Source organism: Coenobita brevimanus, chromosome 68 (assembly GCF_032717465.1).
Source record: "Coenobita brevimanus isolate Jiangsu-jjx chromosome 68, ASM3271746v2, whole genome shotgun sequence".
NCBI lineage: Eukaryota > Metazoa > Arthropoda > Malacostraca > Decapoda > Coenobitidae > Coenobita > Coenobita brevimanus.
This window is the reverse complement of record NC_137021.1, coordinates 47,590,321-47,603,926: the sequence shown is the minus strand read 5'-3', so window position 1 is coordinate 47,603,926 and position 13,606 is coordinate 47,590,321.

Here is a 13,606-nt window from a genome sequence, read left to right as displayed (position 1 = left end):
TATTTGTTTAGTCTACAAGGAGGCTGGCAGGGAAAAGCAGGTATTTGTTTAGTCTACAAGGAGGCTGGCAGGGAAAAGCAGGTATTTGTTTATTCTACAAGGAGGCTGGCAGGGAAAAGCAGGTATTTGTTTAGTCTACAAGGAGGCTGGCAGGGAAAAGCAGGTATTTGTTTAGTCTACAAGGAGGCTGGCAGGGAAAAGCAGGTATTTGTTTAGTCTACAAGGAGGCTGGCAGGGAAAAGCAGGTATTTGTTTATTCTACAAGGAGGCTGGCAGGGAAAAGCAGGTATTTTGGGATGAAGGGAAGGGGGGATGAAAATTTATATGAGGCTGACCATCTCCCTGTCTGTCTATGTCTGTATATCTATTTACTAACCTCCATGTTTCTGCCTATGTGTATGTTTATTTTTATACTCTCTCTCTCTCTCTCTCTCTCTCACGGCAGGGTTGGTATGATGGGTATAGGGATCAAACGGGCTAACAAGGTATTGCTTTACCTTAAATCATTACCAATAAAAAAAAAAAAAAAAAAAAAAGGAAAAATGTACCTTTAAGCCCAATTCACAGTTTCACAGAGATGTATGTGCAATTCCAGGCTACCTTACACACACACACACACACACACACACACACACACACACTCACTCACTGGTCAGCATGTATGTAGTGAGGTGTTAAGTGCAGGACGAAGCTCTAACAATTAACTAAAGCGTGTCATCGTGTTTAGGCGAGAGAGAGAGAGAGAGAGAGAGAGAGAGAGAGAGAGAGAGAGAGAGAGAGAGAGAGAGAGAGAGAGAGAGAGAGAGAGAGAATTTATTAGTGGGGGCTTCTTGCTCGTTCTTCCTTTGCCACTTCTTATTTTTTTTAGTAGCTACGCGAATTCTGTCATTTTCGTTCTTTATCTTATTTTTCTTTATCTTTCTATCAGTCTTATTCCCCTCTCGACCTACCACACACACACACACACACACACACACACACACAAGCCGCGTACTGACAAACATAAACACCACACAGGAAGTCATACCCAACATTAATATGCTCGTCAACCTCTCTCTCTCTCTCTCTCTCTCTCTCTAGCAGGGATATAACTGAGGTCACGACCACATTTCCTTAAATGAGGCTACATAAGCCAGGATTATGAGAGAGAGAGAGAGAGAGAGAGAGAGAGAGAGAGAGAGAGAGAGAGAGAGAGAATTTATTAGTGTGGGCTTCCTGCTCGTTCTTCCTTTGTCACTTCTTATTTTTTTTAGTAGCTACGCGAATTCTGTCATTTTCGTTCTTTATCTTATTTTTCGTTGTCTTTCTATCAGTCTTATTCCCCTCTCGACCTACCACACACACACACACACACATGTTAGGACTCCATATTATAATTACAAATCATAATAGATAGATGGATAAATAGACAGATAGACAGCTCTATGCGAGCCTGGGAATGGGAAATGATCTTGCAAGTTAAACTGAGGAAAAGCTGACGACAGATTAGGAAGTAGCAAGTCAGGAGATGATGCAGTTAGTTTGTCAGCGAAACAGCAGGTGAACAAAGCCTAGTGACCATACACACACATACACACATACTCACACACAGGCTTCTAGAACTTTCCAACCACAGTGAACACACGTGACACGACCCCTGTTTCACCAAAATTTAGGAAAGAGAGCTCAGGAGGAGAGAGGCCATAGAATCGGCAGGTAGTAGGGAGAAAGACTTAGCAACTTGGAAGAGAGAGAGAGAGAGCGAGACAGGGAGATAGCTAGCGGGACTCTACTTAACTTCACTCGTGTGTGAGAGACTTTTTGTTAATATTTCCAAGACAAATAAAAATAGTCCCATACTCTTCTTTATCTCTCCTGTCATTGCATGACAAATGGGAACCAAGATTATCTACTTACAAACAACTCAAGTATAACAACCGCTCGTCCACAAGTCTAATAGATAACTTCAGCTACAAGTAACTACAAAGTCTTTTTAAGACATTTGGTAGCAGCGAACGTATACGAACCTCGTCTACGAATCAACAGTGAATTCCTACAAAATATCAAGATTGAAAACAAGAATACCTCTCACAACCAACAACTCACAACTAGCTCCTGATAGTATTCTCTCCAACCAGCCCCCTCCGTCTCCCCGATCATCACGCTGATGTGGAGGTGAAGAGGTCACAGGACGCCTTGCAAGTAGTTTAACAAAGTACTGATACAAACAATCTTGAAATTTCTACGACGAACCAACGAATTACAATCATCTACAATCAAATACATGTAACAACTCTACGAGTCGTCTGTATAATCTTCTACACGCACCTACAAGTAGCGGCAGTCTTCATCCCACAACGAGTAAATCACAAGAGAAAAGGACCGAGAAAACATCGACAAAGAAAAACTAAACAAACTAACGAAGAATGAGACAGGACTCATAACTCACAACTACCAGACCTCACCCTCCTCTCTCTGCTACATCCACCCAACCTCCACCGCTGACGCAGGAGTGAAGAGGTCAAGACGACGAAGCAAATACCAAGTCCATATTCACAACTCATCCTACTCACTCATCTTCACTCAAGTTATTCATCGCTACTCATTTACTCACCACAGCTACCAGTGTGGGAAGTCGACGTCATCATGCGTGCTTGCTGAAAAGACGCCACGTCAGTCAACTCACCACCTGCACCATCACTAACAACATTCCCACCACGGTAAAAGTTAGTGAGTTACATAGTTACTTCATTTATACAATACACAGTGATAGACAATAAGCTTCTGCACAAACATATAAAACGTGCTGTATAGTTACAGCTCAAATACACATACTTTAGTTATCTGCATAACTCAAACACTAAATAATCACCAACAATAAATATTCTATATTGTATATATACGTTCATTTATTATAACATTTATTTACTACCAACGAGTATTACCATTTATACCTACATAAAATACGTGTTTCATACATACAGCTATACATTATTATATCTACAAAGTGATAAAGAAAATATACCATCACAGTTACTCAGTGAGCGATTAAAAGAACTGTATTAAACATTTATTAATTAAAGCTACCTAATGGAAACATAGAAATTAAGTTACAAGGTAAACTAGAGAAAAAAAAATGGCCAACACAAATGACGTTAGCAAGAGTGAACATCTTCAACACAATCGTGAAGACAATGATTTCCACACAGTGCTAACACACATATTACCCACGATAGGTACAAGTGAACAAGTCAGTGTATATAGTTAATACTGTATATAGTGTATATATATATATATATATATATATATATATATATATATATATATATATATATATATATATATATATATATATATATAAAATAACAAAATATGGGACTATATAATATCATTTTCAGTAATATCTGTGCAATATAAACCAAACCTTAAAAAAGGGTCCCAAGGGATTTAACCAGCAATTATGCAACCATGAACAACAGAGAAAAAGCGTAGACAAACGAAGACAAACAAACTATAGAAAATCAATACATACAAAAAAAAAAAAAGAAGAAAGAAAAAAAGAAAAAGTAATAGAGTAAGATCACATATGTCAGGACTGCAATTATTACAATTATGTAACTCCAAACGATATGTAACAATTACTGTATGTAACGACAAACGATTGCATTATGTTACACTTGCTACAATTATGTAACTACAAACAATATGTACCATTTATGTAACAGTTGCATTAACAAGATGTAACTTTTATGTAACTTTAACTACAATTATGTAACTACAAACGATATGTAACAATTATGTAACGACAAACGATTGCATTATGTTACACTTTGCCAATTATGTAACAGTTGCATTAACAAGATGTAACTTTTATGTAACTACAAACAATATGTAACAATTATGTAACAGTTGCATTAACAAGATGTAACTTTTATGTAACTTTAACTATAATTATAAGGCCAAGACACTTATGTAACAGTTGCATTAACAAAATGTAACTACAATTATAAGGCCAACACAATTATGCATTACCACAATATTTTGTAACAATTCATAAAATGTTACAATTATGTATTACCACAATGCTACTACAATGTTATAAGTCATACAACTATACCACAATTCTGTATTACCAGTATCATCATACAAGTTAGGTGAAATATTAGACATTACTAAAGGGATAACTCAATATGTAATGTATAACCTAGCAGTATTATCACTGCACAATTATATGCGTATGTCTGTTATACATACACATCTTACAAAATGTTATACAACAACCATTGCATTTATTCAAATATGTATACAACTTGTTTAAAATGTAATATTACTGGATAATTGCTATTTACTATGAATGTTATATGTATACAATATTATAATCAATATTATATACTAATAGATTAGCATATGTCAATGATGATTGCTGTCGGAGGACCTCCAGTGGCGTGTGCCGAGAATATGTTAGGACTCCATATTATAATTACAAATCATAATAGATAGATAGACAGATAGATAGCCCTATGCGAGCCTGGGAATGGGAAATGATCTTGCATGTTAAACTGAGGAAAAGCTGACGACAGATTAGGAAGTAGCAAGTCAGGAGATGATGCAGTTAGTTTGTCAGCGAAACAGCAGGTGAACAAAGCCTAGTGACCATACACACACATACACACATACTCACACACAGGCTTCTAGAACTTTCCAACCACAGTGAACACACGTGACACGACCCCTGTTTCACTAGAATTGAGGAAAGAGAGCTCAGGAGGAGAGAGGCCATAGAATCGGCAGGTAGTAGGGAGAAAGGCTTAGCAACTTGGAAGAGAGAGAGAGAGAGCGAGACAGGGAAATAGCTAGCGGGACTCTACTTAACTTCACTCGTGTGTGAGAGACTTTTTGTTAATATTTCCAAGACAAATAAAAATAGTCCCATACTCTTCTTTATCTCTCCTGTCATTGCATGACAAATGGGAACCAAGATTATCTACTTACAAACAACTCAAGTGTAACAACCGCTCGTCCACAAGTCTAATAGATAACTTCAGCTACAAGTAACTACAAAGTCTTTTTAAGACACACACACACAAATAGATAGGTAGACAGTTTATTCGCACAAACACACAGATTGATATAGGTAGACAGACAGGTAGTTTACTGACACACACACACACACACACACACACACCGCTCGCTGGTGCAGTGGTAACGTTCTCGCTTGCCAACTGGTGGACGGGAGTTCGCGCCTCGCTCAGGTTGCGAAAAGTTTCACTGACGAAGTGGGTGGTTACTGTCCCCCTCGAGCAAGGGGACGGGTGTGTGCGTGTGTGAAGGTCACAGCCTTGCCCTTACATCGGACTATATGAGCTCTCAGCTCCCTTCCGGGAGGGTAAAAGCTGACGATCACGACCCTCAAGTGATACTGACCGACCCGGTGAATTACACACACACACACACACACACACACACACACAAGCCCTGTACTGACAAACATAAACACCACACAGGAAGTCATTTTCCACATTAATATTCTCGTCCACATTCTCTCTCTCTCTCTCTTTCTCTCTCTCTCTCTCTCTCTCTCTCTCTCTCTCTCTCTCTCTCTCTCACTAAAGAGGGCCAGTCGCTGGTCCAGCAGGGATATACGAGGGGTGATCAGAAAGAAATGACAGTGAGTCCATAAACTTTTATTAGCATGAAGAACTATCAAACTATGACTCACATTCCTTCAAAGTACTCCCCTCCAACCTCTATGCAGCGTTCCATTCTCTTTCTCCACTTCATGAAGCAAGCGTGGTACTCTGAAGACAGTATACTTCGGAGTTCTGAATTGACGGTCCGTGCCAAGTCTTGGATGCGATGAAATTGCTTCCCAGCGATGGCAGATTTAATTTTTGGAAACAACCAAAAGTCACAGGGAGCCAGGTCAGAGGAGTAGGGTGGGTGGGGGAGCAGAGTTATACCTTGTTGTTCCAGGTACTGCATAGTGAGGCGAGCTTTGTGGGGTGCAGCATTGTCGTGGTGCAGCAAAAGGCGAGACCGACGGCGGGTTGGTGCGGTGTTGGCCTTGTGTTCCAAGACTTGTGGAAGGACCTGGTCTGTGTAGTATTGGGCTGTGATAGTGGACTTTTCAGGCATCACATCCACGCATATTGGTCCTTGAGAATTGAAAAAGATGGTGAAAAGGCGCTTCCGGCTGCGAAATCCTTCCTTCAAAATCTGAGGTCGTGGGTCTTCATCGCCCAACCACACCATGTTTGACTGCTTGTCACGGGTTGTGAAGAGTGAAATCCAACACTCATCTCCAGTAGCAACATCTGAGAACCGTTTTGGACCATTTGGTTCAAATTCAGCAAGCCAGACACGACAAATCCTCACCCGTTCAGCCTTTTGCTCATCAGTCAACAAATGGGGTATCCATCGACAACACTTCTTCCTCAGGTGTAATTGTTCATGCACGATGTCATATGCACTCCCATAACTGATATCAAGCTCCAAGGCTAAGAACCTAAGAGTTACAGTTGGTTCCTCGTCAATGATGGACCGTGCACGGAAAGTTGTTGCTTCGGTCACGGATGTCCAGGGGCGTCCAGAGCATTGTTCATCTTTCAATTCAGTTTTTCCTGCTGTGAAAGCACGAATCCAGCGGGAAACAGTTTCCAGGGAAGGAGTAGTGTCTGGATAAACTTGTAATAATTCCCCTTGAATCTCTGTTGCTTTCTTTCCCTGTTTCCACCTCGTAAAAATGTAGAACCTGCAGCCTTCTTTCGAGTAATCCATGTTTCTGGCCAGAGAGCAAAAACAAGAGTGACGCATTCACTCACAACAATAAAACAAGAAAAGTCAGGCATACGGCGACAAGTTCAAACTCGTAAGGACAGGCAACTCTGCACTCTCCTTGCTCCCCTACCTCCCATCATTCAAGGTTTTCATGTTATAGCACGAACTTTCATTACTTTCTGATCACCCTACTGAGGTCACGACCACATTTCCCTAAATGAGGCTACATAAGCCAGGATTGAGAGAGAGAGAGAGAGAGAGAGAGAGAGATACTCGTGCTGAAGGGGTTACTGAAGTGGACATGTAACCCTTCCAGCTCGAAAAGTATGACCAAAGCCAAAATAAATAAATAAGATATAAAAATAGTCTAATAATAAAGAAATAAATGAGAAACAGGTTAACGGAATGACAATATAAGGAGGCACGTAAGTAGCGACCCAATATAACTCACGTGTTTAAGGGACGGCTCAGTCGGCTGGTGTGCGCGTGGGTGTGGCAGTGGGAGATGAATAAATGATGCAGGGTGGATACTGATAACACTGAGCCGTCTCCACAACACACAAGACATCGGCCGGCGGTGGAAGTGGAACGTTATATATGCACCAGCCTGTATATCAAGGGATTGCATGACCCTTAACACTTCCACCAAGTTTGGATAAAATCGGATCGAAATTGTTTCAGTGACCTTACCTTGTAGCCTTGACCTTTTGCCTTCTTTTCCACTAAACATAAAGGGGGTCAACCTCATGGCTGACCCTTAACCCATCCACCGACCTAGGTTAAAATGAGGTGAACGGTTTGCCTTATACGGTTAATATTGACAAACACACACACACACACACACACACACACACACACACACACACACACACACACACACTCTCTCTCTCTCTCTCTCTCTCTCTCTCTCTCTCTCCACACAGAGGGACGGGGGGGGGGTCACAGGTGGTGTTGCCTTGTCATCACGTCATCAGTCTTTCTTTACTGCCACACTTCCCCCTCCCCACCAACCCCCTCCCTCACCCCTTTTGTCCATCTCTCTCCCCCTCCCCTCCCCTCTCTCCCTCACTCTACTATCACCGTCCCTCTCTTCCTAACCTCTCTCCCCTCCCCTTCCCTCATCTCGTCCCCCTCCCTTCCCCCCACCCACACTCCCTCATCGTTATCCTCGTCCACCCTCCCCCTCCCTCTCCCCTCTTTCTCTCTCACACCTTCTCTCACCCCGTGTACAATTTCCTCCTCGTCCTCCTTAATCCGTTTTTACTCTCTCTCTCTCTCTCTCTCTCTCTCTCTTTCATCCTACCTTTATTATCCTCCCATTCATCCTCCCTCCCCTCCACTCTCTTTTCCAAACTTCTCCTTCCTCCCTCTCTCACTTACCTTCTTTCTTCCTTCCCTTCCATTTTCCCCCTTCCCTCCCTACTTCCCTTCCCTCTCTCCTTCATTTCATTCTCCCTCTCTCCCATTTTTTTTTTTTTTATGCGAGGAAGAAGGAACCAAAGGCCGAGCCCGCAATTGTTGTTCCTTCCAAGAAAAAAACAAAATACAAGAGAAAGCCAAATTCAGATCCGATCATTTCGAGATGCATGGACCTCGTTTGAAAGACTGGAGATCGTAGGAAGCAGGAAATACAGACAGACGGAGACAGTTCCAGAGTTGACCCGTAGCATAAATGAAGGACTGGGAGTAACGATTTACTCTTGCATTAGAGAGTTGGACAGAAAAGGGATGAGAGTTTGCTGCTAGACGGGTGCTACGCGCCCGTCGTAGAGGTGGAGGAATGCATGCAGACAGTTCAGAGGAGCAGTGACCATTAAAGTAGCGATAGAAAAGAGATAAAGATGCAACAGTGCGACGAAGAGACGAATGTTGAAGGGAGTCAGTAACAGGCGGAGAGTTAATGAGACGACAAGCCTTTGACTCCACCCTAGTGAGAAGAGCTATATGTGGGAAGCCTCCCCACACATGAGAGTTGTACTCTACACAGGGGCGGATAAAGCCCCTGTATAGAGTCAACAACTGTGCAGGGGTAAAGAAGGAACGGAGTCGGCTTAGCACACCTAATCTCTTGGAAGTAGATTTTACAAGAGATGTAATATGATCTTTCCAAGATAAGTCCCGAGTAAATGAAACCCCAAGCATGTTCAAGGATGATGCAGGATTAAGCTGAATATTATTAAACATTAGTGGGTATACCTGTGGAAGATTTGTCGGGTTGATAGGTGTAAAAACTGAGTCTTTGATGCATTAAAAACAACCAGATTATTTTTGCCCCAGTCAGAGATACGAGCCAAGTCAGACATTAGGTGTGCCATAGCCTCATCCCTTGTTTGTTGAAGTAACTGCTGAGATGGATGTTGCGGGAACCGAATGGAAAGGTGAAGGGTGGAGTAATCGGCATAAGAGTGGATAGGGTTAGATGTACAGATTAGAAGGTCATTGATGAATAAAAGGAAGAGAGTTGGTGATAGGATAGAGCCCTGAGGAACACCACTGTTGATAGGTCTAGGAGAAGAACGATGGCCGTTTACAACAGCGGCTATAGAACAACCAGAAAGGAAGCTAGCGATGAAGGCACAGATAGAAGGATAGAAACCGTATGAGGGCAGTTTGGAAATTAACGATTTATGCCAGACTCGATCGAAAGCCTTTGAGATGTCAAGTGCAATGGCAAAGCTTTCGCCAAAGTCCCGAAAGGAGGATGACCAGGAATCTGAAAGGTAGGTGAGAAGATCGCCAGTGGAGCGTCCCTGACGGAACCCATACTGATGATGAGAAAGAAGGTTGTGACAGGAAAGATGCTTTAAAATTTTTCTATGAAGACCTGACTCAAAAACTTTTGAGATACAGGATGTTAAAGCAATTGGACGATAGCTAGAGGGTTGGGAATGGTCACCCTTCTTTGGGACTGGCTGAATGAGAGCAAACTTCCAGCAAGAAGGAAAGGTACAAGTTGACAGACAAAAGCGAAAAGGCTTGCCTAGGCAGGGTGTAAGCACAGAAGCACAGTTCTTGAGAACAACAGGAGGGACTCCATCAGGCCCATATGCCTTATTAGTACTGAGGCCAGTGATGGCAGAAAATACATCAGCTGAAGAAATTTTAATGTTAGCCATGAGGAAGTCAGAGGGGGGAAGTGTTGGAGGAAAACTCCTTCCCCGCCTTGACTCCTTTCCCCTTCCTCCCACTCCTCCCTTCCTTTCTCCCCTCTCCCTTTCCTTATTCTCATTCCTTTTCCTTCCTTCCTCCTTCCCTCCCTCCATTTCACCCTCCCTCCCATCCTCCCTCCTACTCTCTCCTGCTTCCCCTCACTGAACTCCCCCTTCCTCCCTCCATTCTCTTCTTCCCCCTTCCCTTCCCTTTTCCTTCATCTCATCCATTCTCCTTCCATCCTTTTTCTCCCTCCCTCTCACCATTCCTCCTCCTCCCCCTCCTCCTCCTCCCTGTCCTCCCTCTCACACTTTCCTCTTCCCTCCACTCTAATTATCATAGACACCAAATTTCCATCATGTCAAGAACTGTTTTTAAAAATTATATAAATGTCAACGGCATAAATATACGACTGCATTTTTTCTCATGCTGTTTTTCCAGAGTTTGTATGACATATTTTTTGTCTATAGAAATTGGTGCCTCTGTTTTTTGGCACTGACTGGGAATTTTTCGTTGTTGGTTTAATGGAGTTTCTTTCTTTTTCTTTTTAATACATATGCAGAGGAAAGGATTTGTTTATGATGTTAATCATTCTCTGCAGCCCTTACGTATGGGTATCAAGTCTCTCTCTCTCTCTCTCTCTCTCTCCGTTCCCCTTCCACTCAGTTTCCTCACCCCCTACCACTCATGTGAAAATCTCTCTCTCTCTCTCTCCGTTCCCCTTCCTCTCAGTTTCCTCACTCCCTACCACTCATGTGAAAATCTCTCTCTCTCTCTCTCCGTTCCCCTTCCTCTCAGTTTCCTTACTCCCTACCACTCATGTGAAAATCTCTCTCTCTCTCTCTCTCTCTCTCTCTCTCTCTTTCACACACACACACACACAAACACACACAAACACACACACACACACACACACACACACACACACACACAGAAACACTGGGAATAACACACTAATATATTACATTTTTTAATATCTAACATCCTCGTCCCACTGGGAAATTCTCAGCAGACTCAAGAGAGATCAGTGTCATGCTATCCTTGTCTTAGCCTTGTAACTATATGACCATCACTAAATAGGCCTTAAAAGAATCAGGCACCTCCCAGCACTGTCTTTAAGCGTGACATTGTGTAAATAATTGAAAGTCCCAGACTGTATGCGGTTTGGGCCCTTACTCCCTAACACCTGCCTCTCCCCTCACCTGCCGCTCCCCTCACCTGCCTCTCCCCTCACCTACCTCTCCCTTCGCCTGCCCCTCCCCTAACCTGCCTCCCCCCTCACCTGCCTCTCCCCTCACCTGCCCCTCCCCTCACCTGCCCCTCCCCTCACCTGCCTCTCCCCTCACCTGTGGTCATTTGCGTACAGATGCGTATCCCAGGTGAGAAGACCCAACATGTCGTCCCTCCGTCTCAGCCATGACACCTGGAGGAGAAAGACAGAGCTAATTAGAGAGAGAGAGAGAGAGAGAGAGAGAGAGAGGAATAATACCAATTTTTTTCTTCCGTTTCCATTCCAAGACCCAGCATTAAAAACAAATAAATCTTCAGGGGAATAAGCAATGAGCCAAACTTGTGTCTCCTCTGATGGATGTCCCGATATTTTAGGTCAAGGGAGGGTTATTTGGCTGAGTTTTATGTTGTGAGCCGTGCACTCATTCTGTGTGTGTGTGTGTGTGTGTGTGTGTGTGTGTGTGTGTGTGTGTGTGTGTCTCTCTCTCTCTCTCTCCTAATTATCTAAAGTCAAATCAAACAATTAATTTCCTCACCCCAGAGTCACAAACAATATAATTTCCTTAATAAATATTTTGTTGTTGCTGTTGTCAAAAATTATACTGAACAGAGGAGAGCCATAGTGAGGCGAGAGAGACAATAAAACAATCCATCTGGCCTCTTTCAAAGTGTCTCCTTCGCTGAACAGAATTACTTAGAGACAGTGTTGCTGTAAAGGAAAGGCTTAGCTGATAAAACTGACAGGCGTTATCAGTACTGAAATTGATAAGGTGTGTTACGTGTAAAATAATTAGATAATGTTGCTGACAATGACCCTCCACACTGACTATATTGTATACTTTCATCCACATTATAATATTTTAATGTACACACACAGAGTGTATTCACACACACACACACACACACACACACACACACACACACACACACACACACACACACACACACACACACACACACACACACACACACACACACACACACACACACACACACGTTAAACAGCTGTCAGTCAATGTCAGGGGCAATTTTGATGAGAGAGAGAGAGAGAGAGAGAGAGAGAGAGAGAGAGAGAGAGAGAGAGAGGAGGGGAACAATAGCTGTAAGGCAAAATTGTTAAAGTAAGAAGCGAGCCTGGAGGAATGAGAAGAAAATTATGTAATATATATTAAAAAGCTGAGTGGTAGAGAGAGAGAGAGAGAGAGAGAGAGAGGCGACAGTAGGTGAAAGACAAAATAGTTCTCTACTCATTTTACACGATCTTGGCCTATAATTACCATGTCTCCATTACGATTTCTGAGTTGTAAGAACAGAGTAACACTGGAATATGATGCTAGTAGCGAAGAAGTGGTATGGAAAGGATGCAGAGCCATAGTATTGTCATTTTCTGCCACTGAGCTACGTGAATAATACTGCCAAAGAACGAATATCAGGGCCAAGTTAGAGTAAAATGAGTATAGTATATATTAGAAGCGAGCCTGGAGGAATGGGAATGGACACAAACTCCATCTCAAACTGTCCTTTGATGAGAGGAAATGAAAGTAGCATTTTACCACTCCAGCCATCACTCCAGCCCTGCCACACCCGAGAGAGAGAGAGAGAGAGAGAGAGAGAGAGAGAGAGAGAGAGAGAGAGAGAACTACATTAAAAATCATATACAGTAAAATGTCTTCCCTTTCCTTCCTCTTAATCAAACTTATATTTTCCCTACTCCTGCCTCTTCCCTTCCCTTAGCCCTTCCCCCTCCTCTCCTCTCCTCTCCTTACCTCATTTTATAATCTTCCCTGTTTCTTTTCCTCTTCCTCCTCCTCCTCTTACCTTCTCCATTTTCTTCCTATCTCCGTTTTACTTAATCTCTCTCCATCCCCTTACCCCCTCCACCCTCTTCCTCTTCGTCCCCACTCCTCCCCATCCCTCACTCTCCCCATTCGCTCCCTCCCCTCGTTGCAACCTCCTCCCTCATTCTCCTATTTCCTTCCTTTTCCTTTAGCACTTGCCCTTCCTTCCCCTCCCCTCTTTCCCTTCCTTCCCTCAGTCTTTCCTATGAAAATTCCATGTCAGCTTTTCCATGCTGCATGGAGGTCCTTCTCACTTTTTTCCTGCCAGATTCGACTGGAGGGTTTGGTGGGTGAGGGAGAGCCTTCTTGCTTTTGTATCCTTACCTTCAACTTGTAGAATTAGATATCATAGTGGTAGTCTTCTCTGTAACAAGCAGCCTCGAAAGGACCATTAGGTCTGTTGCTGTTTGCTTTCCTTTGTACTCCTTTTTACTCTTCCCTTCCCTCCCCTCCCCTCTACTTCATCTCTTCCTTCCTCTCCCCTCCCCTCTTTCCTTTTCTTCCCCTCCCCTTCCTTCTCCACCCCTCCCTTTCCTCCCTTCCTTCCCCTGCCCCCCCTTTCCCTTCCTTCCTCTCCCCTTCCCTTCTTCCTTTTCCTTCTCCCTCCTTTCCCTCCTCTTCCCTCCTCTCTC